General features: G+C 41.3%; 1 protein-coding gene across 3 annotated transcripts in view; it reads left to right on the plus strand.

The window, feature by feature from the left end:
• The first annotated feature begins 530 nt into the window (after positions 1–530).
• Positions 531–6,543, plus strand: part of LOC128689700 (glutamate receptor-like) — a 59,733-nt gene continuing 53,720 nt past the window's right edge. For 2 of the 3 annotated variants that reach the window (XM_070087558.1, XM_053778079.2), the window contains exon 1: positions 534–648. The gene's annotated coding sequence lies outside the window, so the exon portion shown is untranslated. Of the gene's footprint in view, positions 649–6,543 lie in introns of all 3 variants that reach the window. The other variant, XM_070087559.1, reaches the window with a different exon arrangement.

Genomic DNA, 6,543 nt, shown 5'->3' on the forward strand with positions numbered 1-6,543 from the left:
ATTTAAAACGTGTGTGTCTACCTCGTTACATTTTAATCTCGTGTGTTTTCTCGGCCAAAATTATAGCATCAAAACTCCAACCCAATGGCATGTTTTGTTGGTTTATTTCCCGCATTCGGTTTAAGCGGGCTAATTTTGGTTAACCCAACTTAAGTTAATGTAGCCTAAAGTAAAGAAACTTGACTTGAAAAAAGTATGATATGACAGGAGCTGAATAAACAGCGGATAATGTGTTTCTTTTTCTAAATCACATTGAAACACAGGAGCTGTAACGCTTTGTAAACAAAAGTTTTAAAGAAGAGGATACAATGAGAGAGCAGAGAGACACTTGTTGACCCTTTGCAAGTAAGAGTGAGGTAGGGATGACGGGTTTGAAGACACCTAATGACCCTGTACTAAGAGGGGGTGGGGTGGGGAAGATGGATATTGAGTCACATTATAACCCTGTGCTAGGAGGGGGTGGGGTAAGGAGGGGAAATGGGTGTTGCATATTAAGGAAGAGCAGGACGGTGTCGGTCTCAGAGATGACACAGCCTCCAGCGCTGTGCTGCGTCACAAGGCAGGACTAGAGCCTCTACCTGCAGCAAGACAGCATCTACCGCTGTGCTGCATAGCAAGCTGCTGCAGGAACATAGCTTCTACCTTTAGGTAAGACACCTGGATAACTTCTCTCTCGTAATATTAACATAGCTGAGTACAACCAGTTAGCGTGTGTCAGGTGGTTAGCGTACGGAGGCTAAAGCCTATATCACCCCTTGCTTTATATGAACTCTCACGGGTTTACTGATTCGCACAATGAATTCAATACCTTGTCTTAACAGACGTATTTCCTTGGCCACATTATTATACAGTACAATACAATACAATACTTTATTTGGACATGATACACAGTTGTACAAGGAATTATAGTTTGGTAGACATGACAAAAGCCCCTTGTATGCAGAGCATTATGGGCAGGCTTAAAATTAACGTAAAATTAATGATATATTCAGTGGTAAAAATTATAGCAAACAAAATACAATATGAAGTGCAAATGAGTATTTTAAACAATGAAATTTGAACATTTTAGTTAAGAAGTATTATAGCTGTACAGATTTGTAGCATAACAATATATAACAAAATGATCACTATACTATTTGAAGTGCAGAAACAGGTCATATGGTCATTAGATAAGTTACTGCGCATTCAAGAGAATGGATTATTCTATTAGGTAATGTAATTAAAAAAAAAACAGAGTTTGATAGGGTCACAGGTTAAACTTTTATGAAATACAGTTATTCTATATTTATTTAGTTGTGGGTGAGTAAGTGGTTTTTAAGAAGAGTCTTGAATTGATAAACAGTGTTTCTTTTGTATTCACAGGTAATGAATTCCAGATTTTTGAGCCTCTTATGTGCACTGAGTTTTTAGATAGTGTGAGATGGACACGGGGAACATCAGAGAGTGATCTGTGCCTTGTGTTATGGTCATGTGTTCTGTTTAGGTTGGTAAAGAGAAGTTTGAGGGGAGGATTTATACCTGAGTTTATTGTTCTATGTATATAGTAGGCACAATAATAAGTATGGATGTTTTGTACAGTGAGTAAGTTTAGACTTTTGAATATTGGTGGAGTATCTGCCTGGAGTGGGAATTTGTTATCATTCTGACTGCAGCCTTTTGTTGGGTAATTAATGATCTGAGATGATTTATTGTTGTTGAGCCCCATGCACAGATTCAATAGGTGAAATAGGGGTAAATGAGTGAGTGATATAGGGCCAGGAGAGCTGATTGTGGAACATAGTACCGTATCTTCGACAGTAGGCCTACGGCCTTGGAGATTTTCTTCGAAATTTGTTGTACATAAGAACATAAGAACATAAGAACGAAGGAACACTGCAGAAGGCCTACTGACCCATGTGAGGCAGGTCCAAGTCTCCTACCGGCTTAAGCCAATGCACCCAACCTAGTCAGGTCAGGTCACATTGACTTAAGGGAGGAACACGGCAACCGACCTGGTAGCACAAGCTATCAGGTCCAACTCACACCCACCCACATCCACTCATGTATTTATCCAACCTATTTTTAAAGCTACACAACGTTATGGCCTCTATAACTGTACTCGGGAGTTTGTTCCACTCATCCACAACTCTATTACCAAACCAGTACTTTCCTATATCCTTCCTGAATCTGAATTTTTCCAACTTAAAACCATTGCTGCGAGTCCTATCTAGACTAGATATTTTCAGCACACTATTTACATCCCCTTTATTTATTCCTGTCTTCCATTTATACACCTCAATCATATCCCCCCTAATTCTACGTCTTTCTAGAGAGTGCAGATTCAGGGCCCTTAGTCTATCCTCATAGGGAAGGTTTCTGATACATGGGATCAACTTTGTCATCCTCCTTTGTACATTTTCCAGAGACTTTATATCCATTCTGTAATACGGTGACCAAAACGGTGCAGCATAATCTAAATGAGGCCTAACCAAGGATGTATAGAGTTGAAGAACAACCTGAGGACTCCTATTATTTATGCTTCTTGATATGAAGCCAAGGATTCTATTAGCTTTATTGCGAACACTTATGCACTGTTGTCTTGGAGATAAAACACCTCAATTATTGGGAGCGCTTGAGGTTCCTAAACCTGTATTCCCTGGAACGCAGGAGGGAGAGATACATGATTATATACACCTGGAAAATCCTAGAGGGACTAGTACCGAACTTGCACACGAAAATCACCCACTACGAAAGCAAAAGACTTGGCAGACGATGCACCATCCCCCCAATGAAAAGCAGGGGTGTCACTAGCACGTTAAGAGACCATACAATAAGTGTCAGGGGCCCGAGACTGTTCAACTGCCTCCCAGCACACATAAGGGGGGATTACCAACAGACCCCCTGGCAGTCTTCAAGCTGGCACTGGACAAGCACCTAAAGTCAGTTCCGGATCAGCCGGGCTGTGGCTCGTATGTTGGTTTGCGTGCAGCCAGCAGCAACAGCCTGGTTGATCAGGCTCTGATCCACCAGGAGGCCTGGTCTCAGACCGGGCCGCGGGGGCGTTGACCCCCGGAACTCTCTCCAGGTAAACTCCAGGTAAACCAGAACTCCTAAATCTTTTTCGCAATCCGTAATATTAAGATCTACATTATTTAGTTTATATGTGGCATGGTTATTGTCCTGTCCAACATTTAGAACTTTGCATTTGTCTATATTAAACTGCATCTGCCACTTCTCCGACCACTGCATCAGTCTATTCAAATCTTCCTAGAGTGCTCGAATGTCCTCGTCAGAATGAATTCGACGGCCTATTTTGGTGTCATCGGCAAACTTGCCGATGTCGCTCTTTATGCCCTCATCTATGTCGTTTATGTAGATTGTGAACAGCAGGGGGCCCAACACCGACCCCTGTGGAACACCGCTCGTGACGCTTCCCCACTTTGATTTCTCCCCATTTATGCAAACTCTCTGCTGCCTATTTGTCAACCATGCCTCTCTCCAGGAAAAAATTTCTCCTCCTATTCCATGTGCTTTAATTTTCCTCAATAGTCTCTGATGTGGGACCCTGTCAAAAGCTTTACTGAAGTCCATATACACAATATCATATTCATTACCATGATCTACCTCCTCAAATACCTTAGTGAAAAAAGTTAATAAATTCGTAAGGCAGGAACGCCCCTTTGTAAAACCATGGTGAGATTCGTTGATTAATTTATGCTTTTCAAGGTGGCTACGAACTGTCTCGGCAATTATTGATTCCATAAATTTTCCCACTATGGAGGTTAGGCTTATTGGTCTATAGTTCGAAGCTAAGGACCTGTCACCTGTTTTGAAAATAGGCATCACATTTGCCATTTTCCACTTATCTGGTACCATGCCAGTTTGTAGTGATATGTTGAAAAGATTAGCCAAAGGTGTGCTAAGCTCCTCTTTACATTCCTTTAGAACCCTTGCATACAGTTCATCAGGGCCTGGGGATTTGTTAGGTTTTAATTTATCTATTTGCCTAAGGACCATGTCACTTGTGACTCTAATCGTGCACAGTTTATTATCGTCCTGTTCTACATAATTTATCATTACTGGAATATCGCTGGTATCCTCCTGTGTAAAAACTGAGAGGAAGTATGTGTTAAAAATTCTACACATTTCCTTATCACTGTCAGTGAGCTGACCCGAGGAACTTTTGAGTGGGCCTATCTTGTCCCTGATCTTACTTCTGTATATCTGAAAGAATCCTTTTGGGTTAGTCTTCGATTCTCTTGCAACTTTAACCTCATAATCTCTTTTTGCTTTTCTAATTCCCTTTTTTATTTCTCTCTTTAACTGAATATATCGATTTCTTAATTGCCCCCTCTCCTCCTTTGATTTGCCTATATATGCCTCTCTTTTGACCAATCAGATATTTAAATCTATTGTTCATCCATTTAGGATCATTTTTGTTTGATCTGATTTCCCTATTTGGAACATAATTTGACTGAGCAGCTAGAACTATGCCCTGGAAAGCATCATATCGGCAACCATCACCACCTACCTGACCCTTAGTCAGGTCATTCCAGTTCAGCCCACCTAAGTAATTTTTCAGTCCTATGAAATCAGCCAAGCGAAAGTCAGGGACGGAGACTTGACTGCCATTATTAGGGGAATTCCATGATATATTAAAACTGAGTGATTTGTGATCACTTTCCCCAAGCTCATCATTAACCTCAAGATTATTAATTAGTGTTTCCCTACTGGCAAGAACCAAGTCAAGGAGGTTATTTCCCCTAGTTAGCTCTGTCACAAACTGTTTTAAAAAAACAATCCTGGATCGTATCAAGAAAGTCACCTGACTCTAAATTTCCTGTCAAATTGCTCCAGTCAGTCTGTCTATAGTTGAAATCTCCCATTAGCACAACATTTTCGTATGTAGATGCCTTACGAATTTCGTTCCATAGAAGTTTACTGCACTCCCTATCAAGATTTGGGGTCCTGTAAATCACACCTAAAATTAGTTTTTCTCGGCCCTCGAGAAGCTGTAACCAAACAGATTCAGTGGCTGACGCTTCTAATTTAATATCTTGTCTAACACAACAATTTAAATTGTCTCTGACATACATCGCTACTCCACCACCTTTCCTGTTGACCCTGTCAGTGCGGAATAATTTATAGCCTTGTATGTGACATTCAGAGGGCATCTCTCTATCTTTCAGATTGAGCCAGGTCTCTGTTATAGCAATAATATCTATGTTTCCTGCACTTGCAATTAATCTTAGCTCATCTATCTTATTTCTTACACTCCTGCTATTAGTATAGTAAACCTTAAGGGAGTTAGTCCCTTGCTGCCCTCTGCTGTCCCCCTTTGTTTGCTGACCTGATCTATTATCAAGGTGGATTCCTAAGAATTTTCCCTCTGTGAGTTTTGTGACAGGTGATCCGTTTATCATTATGTTAAGAGGAACATCTATATTTCTGTTCCCAAACTGAATGTAATAGGTTTTGTCAATATTGAGAGTAAGCTTGTTAATCATCATCCAGGTAGATATTTTCTATAATTCGGTATTTACAGTATTAGCTAGTATGACTGGGCTTGGGTGAGAGAAGACGTATGTAGTGTCACCCGCAGATAGTGTGGGTTTGAGTAGTTGCGATGCATTTGGTACGTCGTTTATGTAAATGAGAAAGAGAAGAGGGCCAAGGACACTTCCCTGTGGGACACCAACTGTAATTGGTTGTGTGGAAGAGTTTGCTCCATTTGTGTACACATATTGGCTTCTGTTGCTAAGGTATGACTTTTGATAGTTGAGGAAGTGCCCTCTTATACCACAGTGTGATAATTTTATGTGCTCGAATGTGGTGCCTTGATGCTGGTGAAGGGCTCTGTATCAGAGGGATCTGAGCTGCATCCTCCTTTTTCGGAACAAATCTGATTGACTTTCCATTCCGTTTCCGCTGTATGACTCCTTCAGGTTTAGTACTTCCCGTGCATGCAATAATATCTTTCTAAGTCCCTCGGAGTTCATCTCTTTATGCATTCCACTTTCTCTTCAGTTTCTCTTGTGGTGCCGGAGTGAATATTGTGCTAGAATAAGTGTGGTGCTGGATGGAGTGTGGTAGAGGAAGTGTGGTGTTGGATGGAGTGTGGTAGAGGGGGTGTGGTGCTGCATGGAGTATGATTTTGGAGTTAATGTTGGGGCGTGTGAGACAATGAAGTGTGATGGTGGAATGTGTGTGGTTTGGAGTACTGTAACATTAGTGGAGTGTGGTGATGGAGTGAATGTGGTTGAATGAATATTACTAAGGTGTGGCTGATTGTAACAAGGTACACAGGCCTAGCTGACATAAATGATATACTTCTATATAGAAAGCCACTTGTTATGTAGAGCATTCCGGGCAAATTAGGTCAGTTTTGTCCATAGGATGCGACCCACACCAGTCCACTAACACCCAGGTACCTGTTTCACTGAAAGGTGAACATGGACAGCAGATGTCTTAAGGAAACATTTCCTAATGCTTCCACCCGTACCAGGGATCGACGCCTAGACCTCAGTGTGTGAGATGAGTGCGCTAGCAGTCAAGCTACTGGAC

The sequence above is a fragment of the Cherax quadricarinatus genome, chromosome 22 (assembly GCF_038502225.1).
Source record: "Cherax quadricarinatus isolate ZL_2023a chromosome 22, ASM3850222v1, whole genome shotgun sequence".
NCBI classification, from domain to species: domain Eukaryota; kingdom Metazoa; phylum Arthropoda; class Malacostraca; order Decapoda; family Parastacidae; genus Cherax; species Cherax quadricarinatus.